The 13,511-nt window shown below is 45.7% G+C and overlaps 1 protein-coding gene across 1 annotated transcript in view; it reads right to left on the bottom strand.

The window, feature by feature from the left end:
• The window catches only part of Ent2 (Equilibrative nucleoside transporter 2), a 65,207-nt gene extending 60,109 nt beyond the window's left edge, over nucleotides 1-5,098 (bottom strand). The window contains exon 1 of the mRNA XM_075671581.1: nucleotides 4,934-5,098. The gene's annotated coding sequence lies outside the window, so the exon portion shown is untranslated. The remainder of the gene's footprint in view (nucleotides 1-4,933) is intronic.
• Between the last annotated feature and the right edge of the window lie 8,413 nt (nucleotides 5,099-13,511).

The raw sequence follows: 13,511 nt of genomic DNA, 5'->3' as shown, positions 1-13,511 counted from the left end.
ATAAATGACTCGTCGAAGGTTCCAGCGTAGTCGCCCGTGCCCGCGTGCCTTCCAGGAAGTACTATACACAATTCGCGTAGCGCATACAGGCAGATTACAGAAGGTTCGGTTACAGCAGACAGCGGATAGAACCACCGATAGCATTCCAAAAGCTTCCGATACATGCAGGCCTGTCCTGCTCCGAGCGATTACGTTTAACATTTGTTAGCCAGTGAGAAGCGGTCAACCGAGAAAGATGAACAAGTATAGGTGCCAATATTTCTTTTGTTCGTGGTTTGCAAATAAATATGAAACTATAAAATATCCTGCATAGGCTGTTTTTAAACTACGCATATTTCAATAATTAAGTCACTGCTCACAATTAAGCTGAAATTATTACTAATGAGGCCCATGTGTAAGTTCGTAGCGTAAGGAAATGGGGCCAAGAGAAAATAAAAACATGCTGAAGGGCGGCGTAAACGTCTTATAACAGAATGCGCTTGCAGAATTACAGAAAACAAAGTGCGACCCTCATTAGAGCTATTGCAGAGAAAATCGGAGAACGGGCACCAGCCAAAACAACAGAAGCTTCGCGTGTGCGGCGTTCTGCAAAAGACACAAGTCGCTATAAAGTCATCGCTACTCGCCATAACAGACCACGTCAGCAGCGCTATTCGTTCGCCGTCGGCAGATAACTACTTTCAAAATATTTTCTCAAAGAATGAGTTCAGTCATGTGCCCAGAGTCTGTAACCGCCTCATGTTTACAGCCTCCATGCTTGAAGCCATATATTCACACGAGACAACACATTTGTGCTTTGCTTAACATGCAAAACAAGTTTGGACAACAACAAAACGCCAAGAACGACACGGAACCTGATTCGATTTGTAAGGAGGATGGGTGCCGGACTTCAGCAGTGTCAAAAAAGGGCGCTACTTCGCTGCACTAATTTAAAGATTTGCTATAAAAATTGAGCTTCCGTTCTTTCTTTCTTTTCTTCATTTCTTTTTTCACGCGTGTACTGACCACGCTACATTTGCAACGAAGCACACAGATACGCGGCCATCTTTTTCTCCTTTTCTCCTTGCCCAAACGTGTGGCCTCCGGCCAGTGCTGCCAACCCAAGGGAAATTTCCCTAAATCTAGGCGTTTCAGGCTTTCTTTAGAGGAAATGGGAAATTCCTCTTAACCTATCGAATTTTTGCGCTAGGACATGGACGAAATAGGAAGAGCTCGAAGACGTGAGAAATCAGTTGAGACATGACCGCTACGTGGAAGTTCTGGCGTGACAGGGTGTTTTGGTTTAACTTGGTGCAAATGACCCTCGCATTAGCATGAAATGTATGATTTATGATCGTACTGCAGTGCTGTTAACGAGTCTCGCCAAGTAAGTCAGTGTGGATACCCCGGACTCGTTAATGAATTAGCGCTACCCCACCATTGCCACCGTTCCTGTAGCAGTATAATGTAAGTTCTGTGCACACTGAAACACATTTATCAGTAAGCGGCGAAACAAACGTATGCTTTAACACCAAACAAGTAAGCACAGGCAAATTTCGGCGTAAACGGACAGACATACACCTAGCGCCGAGCATCACAAGGCAGTCGTGGCGTTACTATAAGCGTACGTGCAATAACTTTTCCACGGAACCGCACATATAGACACAGTAACCTTGAACAGAGTGCCAGAGGCAAGGCTCCCGTGGGGGAGCCGGAACGTTAACAACGATTTAGAGTCCTTCTTTCAGTTCGTGTCCTGACCCCTCTTTTTAAAAACTTTTTTTTTTTAGATCTGGGGAAAAAAAGTCATCGGCGCCCGAAATGCAAAAAATACTGGAAATAAAAGCCGGTAAAGACCAACAAAAAAGAAGTGCCTATACAAGAAAACCAGACTACACAAACGCCTCAATAGTGCCGATAGTAGAGTCCGATAGTAACATCGAAGAGCGGCAGTGCTCTAGGTCACAGATTGCATGAGCGACGTTACGGACCTATAGGGTACCTCAAGCACGAGGCGGATCAGACATCGAGGCACCCGATACGGAGTCACAACGAGCGAAAACCCGTACAGTGCGCGGTTTTTTATGTATGCATCCGGCTTATACACGGCCGGGGTGGAAGATTGCTGTCGTTCCGATTAAAGGTGTGCGGCTCGGTTAGCATGATCAATGACTCCAGATGAATGCGTGAAGATAGATTCTTCTCCTTTGCCGTCACACGTGTTCCTCCCCAGTTGATAGTAGGTGACGTGCACAGTGCTCTGCCAGAAAAGTCGACTAAACGCGTTCTTTATTGACGTCGTTCCTGTGCTGCTGAAGTCGTGTCCTGAAGTTGCCGGTCTCGCCTACGTACACGTATGGGCAATTTGCATATGCTACTACGTATACAACGTCTGGGAACTTGTCCTTGTCCAGGCAGTCCTTCACGTTAACAACAATTTTAAATCCTTTTTTTTTTTGGTGTCCTGACCCCTACTATGAAAATGTATCATCACAACCAGACGGGCTACCGTCATACACTCGACTTCATCTAAAGGGTGCTCGTTCACTGCTAAATTAACGCTAAAAAAGAAGAAAGAAAGGAATAAGAGCTCATTATCAGTCAGAAAACGTTGATGCGCACGTGCCCCATACCAAGGCTTCCGTCACTAAAAGGCAGCGATATTTTCAGATTATAAGCGGGAGCTGCGAAAAGCTCCGCTGAACATTAGCGCTGCATACTGGCATGCAGGCGCGACAGCGGGATCGAAGGACCTGATCCCGTTCCGTCCTTCCTCCTCCTCCTTGATTATTTTCGCCATGTTTCCTCATTTGTGCTGGTCTTTAAGGATGTATAGCTGGCGTTTCCATGCATTAGCATTGGCTGGAGCAGTCTGACGTTCACTGCGCGGAGCATTTTCCTAAAAGATTTTAAACACTGAGGTACCTCTCTGTAGTACCGAATTGTTCATCCTCGTTATGAAAAAGAAACACTCGTTTCGACAGACTTATTCGGCTAATAATTTTTTGACATTACGAGGAATCTAATATAGGCGCTGACTTTTTTCGGGTACCTTGGATTTGCTATGTTTAACTTCATTCCACGTGCGCACAGGGTAGAAGAGTCCGCACGAAGACCACCGCTGAAACACTGAGACAGCCGGTGGTTCAACTGGATAAGGTGCGAGTTCACTAATGTTGAATTCCAATGGCAGATCCAGATCAAGTTTTTCTGCTCTGTATGGAGCAATCGTATTCCAATGGCAGAATGGGAGCGTGAGCTGTGTGTTCCAATGGCAGATTGGGACCAGCCGCTGATCCCGGATTGCTCCGTGGAGCAAAAATATTTGCTCCGCCGAAATCGGCAGATTTGACCGGAAGTCCTCGTGACGTATTTCCTTCACCCGCCTCTGCTTCCTGTCACGGTCGCATGTTTCCGGTCGCGGGCAGCTATGGACGACATGGAAAACGTGGACGCCGCTTCGCGCCGTGCGATTTTGTTCGCGCTCCTAGACAGCTCCGACTCAGACAGTACAATTTCCAAGTCGAGTGATGATTCTTCTGACACGGACAGTGAAATGGGGTGGTGGGTGGCGCTTCCAAGCGCTTGTTCCTCTCTCTATTCTAGCGCCCTCTCCCTTGATTTTCCTGTACTAAGTGCTCCCGCGGGAGCACACGCATTCCCTTCGCAGATATGGTGTGAGCAGATGAGAGTGATCTCAGTCGGAGCGACGCGCTCCGTTCGTGATCCGGCCGAGCGCTCGCGATCTACCATTGGAATTCAACATAAGAAATAGGCGCCATCGCGAGGAAATACGCTAGCGCTGCCGAAAACAGCCCCTTCCGACCAGAGGGGCACGCGAGCTTTCGGCGGCTGCACTGGTTCCCATCGCTTTTTGGCATGCCGACTTCCTCCCCGCGTCTAGGAAGATTAAAAGAGCGGGCTAAGGGGGGAGCGCGGCCCTGTGCGCCTATTTCGGTACACAAAATCTGGGAAGTGCGTGTACGTTGACCACTACGGAATGCCTCGAAGTGATCAACGTTAGCTCCCGCATCGATACTGGCCCGCAGGGCGGTCACGTGGCCAACGTCTGTCCTATCATAACGTCGGACTTCCGGAGGTGCCATCGGCATTGCGCGCCCGCCCACCAAGACCTGTCAGCCATTTTTTTTCTCAGATTCGAGTTTCGCCAGGAATACCTAATACTCCTCGATGCAAACGTGCCCCCTGTAGCGTAGAATCAGATGAGTCAACCCTGACGTCCTTTTAAAATTATGCACTTCGCGCTGGCAAAATGTCGCGTATTTCGTGATACAAGTGCAGAGTATTGCTGCTGACTCGCAGAAAACAGTGTATTCAGGAGTTGCCTCCGCTTTTCTTAGGGCACGAAGACAAGACCTCTCGAAGCAGGAATTTCTCGAAGCAGGACCTCTGGAAGCAGGAACTCCACCTCTCGAGCTGGAGTATCTCACGTGATTTCTTATGGATAAGCGGTGCTCGTGACCACCTGCGACGTCTTGTGCTCAAAGACAAACGTAAACCGGGGTGACCCGAAGAAAGCGGCTGGAAACCATTCCATTGATGCTTCTTCGAAGATTTCCAGCTACCCAGCAAAGAAGGCGACATTTTGGCGAAGAAACTGTGACAGAATATCGGAGCATCGAAGCATGTAATGAACCTGCGCTGCTTTGTGCCGAAATATTATCGCACCCATTCATTTAAGCCAAGACAGAAAGCAAATACAGCGGGGAAGAATTTTGCCATCGCCTGGAATAGGAAGGTCTCACCTGCCAAGCGAAGCTAGAGAGCTTTCATAAGAAACTGTGGTATCATCGGAGGTGCGTGCCGAGGGGTGTTCAAGCAGCCTCGGCAGCAGGCAAATTTCAGCGGCCGCAGTAGTGTCTCAAGCCGCAGCATGAGCTCGGAGACACATCTGTCCAGCTTCGACCCTCGACGGCCAGCGAGCCCCAGTTACCTGCGCATGGATCCGGAGAATCGGCCGCGCCGGCTGCTCGATCCAGAGGAGATCCCGTTCCTGCCCAGAGCGCGATCATGGAGGAGGGTGAGTGGTGGAGCCGAAGCCGCCGCCATCTTGCCGTTCAGTCTCTTCTCCCCGCTATGGGACTGAGAAGGGCGCCATCTGAAAATGAAGCACGCGAGACGGCACTAAATAAGACGAAAATATAAAAAATCTCATATAGTAAGCCTCTAAATTTCAAGCCGCCGAGAGTCATTGATGAAAACATCGTTACCGCCAATCCGATCTTTCGCTTTCCGCGAGGTATCTAAGTAAAAATGTACAGGAAGTCCGTGGCACATGTGAGTTCGGGAAGTGGAATCCATACCTTCGCTAAATGAAGTGCGCATGCACGGAGGTGAACAGTTCTGAAGAAGGAAATGAGAAATTCAACCGGCTGAGAAACTTGCAAAGCTGTAAATTAACCCGGGATTATATCAGTTCAAAACACCCCATTACCGTCCAACAAAATTTTGATAAAACGAAGCTTTGACGACTGCGTTTATTCTTGGTGCCCTTGGTACAAATACTGTTTTTACCACATTCATATACGTATATACGTTTTCAAAAATAGTTTGATTGCTGTTTTCAAACGTAAACCTCGTTGCATATTTTGGCACTCCTTGACCTATACGGTTTCTCTGCCAAAATCAAAAAACGAATCGATCAATCAAACAGTCAATCAGTCAAGCCCACACCAAATTTGAGAAAATTGGCGCACGACAGCGGAGAGCGACGAAATGGGTTATTGCGCGACTAGAGATCTAGGGGCCCAAGAAAATACTGGAAATAATGAGCGTAAGAAACGTTTTCTTTTTTATTATTTTAGCAAAACAGCAAACTGTCCATATACATTTATACTTGCCATTATCTGCTGTGCAGCACACGATTCTAGAAGCGACGATGACCACAAGAAAACGGCAGTGAAGTTTTCGAGGGCCTTCACTATATTTTCAGTTTAATTTAAAAAGCTCAGCGTAGAATTCAAACGTAGCGGAATACAGAGCACCCTCTAGCTTTTAGTCCACGGCTGGAGATTTAGACTTCGAGAAGCACGAGGAACTGCCAGCCTGGTGGCAAGGCCTTCGCACTAATCAGCCGCTGACACCTGTATGCACTTTTCACGGCGGTATCGCGAGCGCCGCCATGTTTGATCTCGTGGTGACGCGACCATTCCTTGCCTCAGCTGCCTCTGCTTCGTCGGCGTTAAAAGTGGATATGTATGAAGACGGTGGCGCTCAAGAAACATCTGTTTCGGCGGATATGGTAGACAGTTACTGCATGGACGACACGAGACTCTGACCACAGATTCAGAGCTTTTTATTTTTTTTCAGGACTCATTAGCCTTTGTCAAAGCGGCGCGAGCAGCGTTTACGGAGCTTGGACTACAAATACTAAAAGCGGGACAAGCAGATTACTTCAAGCTGTCCGAACTTTTCGCTCATGAAATAAATGAGGATCAACGTGTTTTGCTGATCACTGTTTATTTGGCAAACATTTTGAAGCAGCTGCTTAGTCGCGTTTCTGCCTCAACAAGGTTCCTTGGTGCGGTCAACATCTGACTATTTACTTTCCGCCTAATCACTTGCGGTTGTGCTTAGTTGCGATAGATCTGTTCTTGCTGCGCACAAGGCACGGAACGTAGATGCTCGGTATTTTTTAATAGCTTGTAGCACAGGCGTATTAGCGTTAGTGTCTCGCTTACTCTGTGGACCGTTACGAATTGTTTAGCCTAGAACATTCGTGTGCTGTCGGTGTATAGTCACCGTCATCCATGCTTCGGCACACAGATTCATGTGTGCGCCTATTTACTTATTCTTCATGCGTTGTATATAGAGTGGGCGTAAGTTTCCCGGTGAGTTCGTGTGGAAATGTGTAGATAACGTCCGAGGAACTTACTATGCCAAGAAGCGTCACTACTCCCTTTATCACTGTGCAATGAGCGGTTCTAAATCTTGCCGAAGTTCCACGGTTGGAGTCTTTCTTTGGAGGTTAGCGATACAACGCTGGCGGATGAGTAAATTTTTTTTTATTCCCGTCACCTAGGCTGTGCTTATGGCCCCACCCCGCCCAAATCGCCGGACACTTAGAATAATGTTTTCACTCACTCACTTGAAGGGGCGGAAACACATACACTCATAATTAAGTCGCAGTGGTTCGTGGACAGCCACAGAGACTTGGTCACAGCAAACGAGTGCACATGCATTAATTCCCTCTGCTGTTCCACATCTTTCAGCACGAATGGCGCACACTGCGTTAGCGAACACCAAGTTGCATTTCTCACATTTGATCACACGGTAACAGGGCAGAAGCGGTGATGGCTTCGTATTCGTATTTGCTGAGGCAAAGTGCGGCGCGCCGCCGATAGCGCCATCTTGTCCCTCTAGAACAAACTGCTGCGCGAAAAGGGTTTTTATCTTCCAGACTGACGCAGATGCCTAGTTGTGAACGAAACTGGCCTTTGTTTGGAAATGTTCACAACAACCTTCGCGACAGGCTCACTAGCAAACGGTTCAATTAATTAATTTATGGGGTACTCCGTGCAAGAATCACGACATGATTTTGAGACACGCCGCAGTGGCGGACATCGTATTAATTTTGGCCACCCAGGGTTCCTTAACGTGCTCCCAATGCACGGGACATGGGCGTTGTTGCATTTCACCCCCTATCTAAATGCGGCCGCGAATTGATCCCGTGCCCTCATGATTAACAGTACAACGCAATAGCAGCTAAGCCCCCGCGGAAGGGGTAAGTGTGTTTGAAAAAACTTGTCTACGTACAATCAAACTGTAACGCGGAAGCAGGCGCAATCGGTTCTATTACGAATGTATCCAGCAGGAGTGACTGGGACGCTGAGAGGCCGTTTTATCAGTTATCAGATTAGAAATATTTCATAGGAGAGGACAAGGTGTTCATTCCATTGTCTTTGCGTTCACTGCATAATTATGGCACGTATTTAAGCATAATTCATGTTATTGCTATGATAATGAATAAAAGCTATTTTTACTCGAAGATTCAAAATTTCTCTATTTCCAGAAGACAGGGATAACATCAATTTTGCATGCCTACGCACGACCGCATCGGCTGGCCGAGTATGCGCTTCCTCTGCGTTACGCCCATAGTCACTGCAACTCGAAATGAAATACGAAGGAACACTGTTGTTATTTCCGCCGGGTTTATGCACGGTTGAAACGACGCCAAAACGTTTTCAATTTGGTGTCCCAGAAAGCGCTAATGTGACAAGATTCTGTCCGGTTGTGCAAGCCGTGGTGGCGGTGTTCTGGCTGCAATGTAATGTCTACTGATCCCTGTAATGGCACTATTTCAGCAATGGGCACAAAAGAGGTCGTGACGCAACTGTCGGCAGTATAGTTGCCCACTCACTGACAAATCGCAGTGTAAAGTGCGTGCTCGCCATCGACGAGAAAAAAAAAAGGCGCAGAAGCGCACGACCAAGCATACCGTGCTGCCTGGCGTCGCATCTTCGGTCGGCACTGCTCGGGGTGTTTTGCATGCCCATCGCAACTGCGAGACGAAGTACGAACAAACACGACTGCTCTTTCCCTGGCTTGCATGCACAGTTGAAAAGTCACCAAAATATCAGTTCCGTTCCCTATAGGATGCGCTAATATGTTGTGGGGTTCTCACCCGTGCTCTTGGGACAAAGGAACGACAACACAGTAGTGCAAACAATCAAAAGGGCATTTATTGCACTTTTCATAGACTAATGCCTGGTAGCCGAGTTGCTATCCACAAAATATGCCGATGGGCGCGCGACAAATCGCGGAAGTCCGACTCACCGCGACCGGATAACGAGCGAATATGTTCGCCCCACGCTGGACAACAACGCCTGGTCGTTCGCGCGTGCGGTCACGAGAACGGTGGCGAGTTTTAACGATCGTATTTGTCCATTCCGGGGAAGGCCTCGCGAGACGGTCTCGCAGAAGCATGGATCGGCGCACGCGCAGAACGTCCGCGCCGCTTGCAGATTCCCGAGCCAAAGAGGAAGAGCCTTCTCCTTTTTGCGCCCAAGCAACCCCACCGTTAGGTGGCGTTAGCAGAGCAACACTCGCGCCATCTCTCGCAATACCCTGCAAGCATACCGACCACCGCAGTAAAGCCATGCGGCGAAGCCGGATTACAGGAGAAGGGAGCTATGCGAGAAAACAACACACCATGGGACGCGTGAGAGTCGCGCATCCCCACAATGTCAAGACTCCGTGTGTCTAGCTGTGCAGGGCGCCAAGGTATTGCGGCGGTGTATGCAGCCGCTCGGTCCAGAAAATCGCTCCATTTGAGCAATGGGCACAAAAAAGGTAGTGGCACAACTGTCGGCAGTAGTTGCCGCACTCACAGGCAAACTGCAGTGAAAAGGGCGAGTTCGCCGTAACGGGCGCTTTTGACGACCAAGCGCATAATGCTGCAGCCTCCTCGTCGTGTCGCCTGCAGCCTTCGCTCCTATATGTATGGTTTCACCGGTAACCCCCAGATTTGAGCATGATCTGCGTCGCATCGCCTCATATCGACTGCTCGCCGGTGAATTTTCCCATCCGCTTTAAATTATAGCTTTTCTAGAAGGTGGAAATTCCCTACAGGCATGGCTGGGTGAACATCCTGGCATTCTTTTACGATGTGCCGAGTCATTTCCCGCCTTTTTTTTCTTTTCTCTCTCTCTCTCTCTTTCAGCACACACATAACTCATACCGTGGCGCATGTTTTCGATCTCAGGACGCCAGCTCAGGCCTCAAATAGCAAGGCACTGCCTTTGGTGTTATTGTACACCTTGAGTTGTATGTGTTGTAATGAAGTGCTAGAAAGCGATGAACTGCGCATTAGGTGTAATAGGTACAAATATCTGCATCATATCTGTCATAAAAGGTTGCATGAAATATCTGCCAACAGAGATGCATGTCTGCCAAAAGACATGCCGATGTCGGAGGCGCCGTGTAGGTAGATACCATAGTGGATCAAAAGAGTAGCAAAAATAACATTCATAAAAGAACTCATAGAAACCATTCAGTCAGATAAGATCAATACATAGCTCCTAGTAACATAGGTAACTTTGTCAGGGACTAAATTCCAACCTAAGCTATTCCATACCAATACGCAATCTGCCTGAAACAAACACACCTCACTTAAGTCAAATTAATCTGGAATTAAATGCTATCATGATACCTGAAACCTAGTATTCAAAAAAAGACGTACCGTTTAACATTCCTGGATAGAAAACACATCACCTTAATAATTTTTTTTTATATTTGGGGTTTTACGTGCCAAAACCACTTTCTGATTATGAGGCACGCCGTAGTGGAGGACTCCGGAAATTTCGACCACCTGGGGTTCTTTAACGTGTACCTAAATCTAAGCACACGGGTGTTTTCGCATTTCGCCCCCATCGAAATGCGGCCGCCGTGGCCGGGATTCGATCCCGCGACCTCGTGCTCAGCAGCCCAACACCATAGCCACTGAGCAACCACGGCGGGTACATCACCTTAGCCGAAATTAGGGAAGAGGCCGGTGAGTGGTTGCCCTATTCACACGGAGCGATTAATACTATGAGATGCTGACTTCCGTTACATGTTGCACTAAATACATTGAGCTATGGACGATAAGAGCGACAAATAAATACTTGTTACAGTATATCGACGGGAATCTACATTCAAGTTTCAGCTGTTTAGAAACTTCTCTTTCATCTATAAATGAAAATAATTATCTGTGGAGAAGGCCTTAATATTAATACGTTGGGTAGTTCAGAATGCACTAATAAATCTGACCCAATGCTTCGTACACACTACATTTATAACGTTATATAGCAACCGACCAGGGTAACGACTCACTCCTAATTTCTCACTGAACTATTTTTGACAAACCACAAGCCTCAACAAATTAAAGCGCGTGTTCTTACTTATGACATAAGCGATCACCTTCCGATATTTATATACGTTAACATAGTCAAAAAGTATGCACGGGTGAGCACGGCTATCAAGAAAAAGGAAAAACTCTGCCATCGAACCTGGCTTCTTTCCGGCATGATATAACATGCACTGACTGGTCAAACATCAATGCTCACGATGTAAATACTGCCTTTCACATTATTTTTTATTAGATAAGTTCATGTCATCATCATCATCAGCCTGTTCTATGTGCACTGCAGTACGAAGGCCTCTCCCTGCGATATCAACGTATCTGTCTAAAAAGTACTTCTCTTTAAAAACCTTTCGAGCCTGTAGGAAAATAAGAAAAAACATAGATAAACAAGACAGTGTTAGCGAATATTAACCTAAAGAACGAATTATATAATGAATTTATTCAAGTTAAAGTTATCTTAGATCTGTGAAAATTTAAGAAGCACCGCAACGACCTGCTTAAGTAAGTAAAGAAAGTCGACTCAATACTTCAACAAAGGTTTTATGTAAGCCAGCCACGATACACAAGGCACATGGAGGAAATCAAACGAGGTTCTAACCCGCTCAAGTTGTTCAAGTTGCATATGTCATTTGACGATTAACGGCGAAGTCATTAGCGGATATGATTTAACCGACGCTTCAACACATATTTTACAAGTTTACTTGCACCACCAATAAGTGACGAGATACACATTACACCTTATACCAATTTCTTTAGTGGCACGTTTATTTCGCCCATTACAGGTACTGATGTACAGTCCGCCATATTAGCATTGAATAATACCACCTACTGTGACACTCAAGCTATACAAGTTAAACCTGTTAAATTCGTCATCGATATAATAGCACCAGTCTTGCACAGATACTTAATTTATGTTTCAACTCGGGAATATTTCCGGAATAGATGCAGATTGCTAAGGTGACCGCTACATATATATATATATAAAGTAGTCGAAATGATCTTGGAAACTATCCTCGAGTTTCTGTACTGCCAGTCCTTTTAAATGGTTTGGAGCAACTGATTTTGGTGCGACTTTCTAACTTTTTCAATAAATCTAACACTATCCGACATGCAGTATGGTTTCCTACCCCATCGGTCAACACAAATTGCCTTACTGGACCAGAAAGAATATACTGTAAAGAATATAGAAAGGAATGTTGTATTAGAGATACTTGTTAATTTCACAAAAGCAGTTAAACTGAAAACGACTAAAACAAACTGAAATTTTCGGGAATACGAGGAAAACCATTGAAACTAATCGAATCTTACCTTTCACATCGTTATCAGCATGTAGAAATGAACTGCTACTCGTCAAGCTAGCTCCATATTCTCACAGGAGTACCCCAGCGGACCAGTTATCTAATGTATACTTAAATTGTATCGTTAATTTGGATGAACCGGTCGAAATCATAATCTACGCAGACGACACCAGTACATTCCCAGTTTCTGAAAGTACCAAACAACCTTTTAATCGTGCTAATGCAGCATCAATACAAATTAGTATTTGGTCAGCTAAAAAGGGTTCGTGATTAACACTAGCGAAAGGAAAGCAATACTGTTCCATGCAAGGGGAAAACTAATTCCACTTGTTCTAAAGTTGATGCTGTGCGACTCCGATGCAGAAATAGTAAATGAATTTTTAAGACTTTTGGGCAAGATAGTTACACCAAACATGTCTTGGGGCCCCACATATATATTACATATACAAAATAAACTTGCACAAGTTACGACTTTACAAACACAAAGATTACCTCCCCAAAACTGCCTTATTTCTCCTTTATAACCTAATGTTTCTGTCACACATAACTTATTGGATTCTGCTTTGCGGTACAACTATAGGTGATGTGGAGAAGCTAAATAGACTTCGAAGAAAAGTTATTCGAATTATTAGCCACTCTCCACATCATTTTTCGGTACAACCACTACTCGACAAACTATGTTTATTGCGGATTGAGGATATGTACAACAACTTGCGCAACACAATAATAAAAGAACCTAAAAAAAACAGAAATTACCTTGTTTAGCTCAGTGAACTATAGTCCAGAAACCTACACACTACTGCAGACGGAATCCAGAATATTGGAAAACAGACTCTTACCGCACTAGCTACGCGACACACCCTCAGCACCGCATTCCCACCTTGTTGAACAGTTGCGTAAAAGATAATATTGATAATATGAGAATGACGATAACAGAACTGAAGCAATTATTTCGGCAATGGCATGTTATGCCCACTACAGTCTTCTTGCACAGCGCTTCTCACTTATTTGACTACGACTATTTCTTATTTTTTTCTCGATAGTTTACTCTGCTTATAATTCGTACATATACTGTATGTGTATACACACTTGCTGTTCTCTCTTACCTCTTCTTGTATGCTACAATACCCTTTGCAACGTAAATATAAAGTGTGCATTTAGCGTTAATTTGAATATATACTTAGCTTACTGAAAAAGCTTGCGCGGAGACATGAGCACAATGCCGAGACAATACTTAGCATTTTGTCGTTCTTGTAAAACTTTTTGTTGTAATTTTTGTTGCAGAATTTGTTCTTTTTTATAAAATTCTTGCTGTTTGTGCGTCATCTGCTGTATTCAGGGGGGGAAGTGGGCCAGTCAAGCTCATTATA

The sequence above is a fragment of the Dermacentor variabilis genome, chromosome 10 (assembly GCF_050947875.1).
Source record: "Dermacentor variabilis isolate Ectoservices chromosome 10, ASM5094787v1, whole genome shotgun sequence".
Classification (NCBI taxonomy): Eukaryota; Metazoa; Arthropoda; class Arachnida; order Ixodida; family Ixodidae; genus Dermacentor; species Dermacentor variabilis.
Note: the sequence above shows the minus strand (reverse complement) of the source record. Positions and strands in the feature narration are given on the sequence as shown.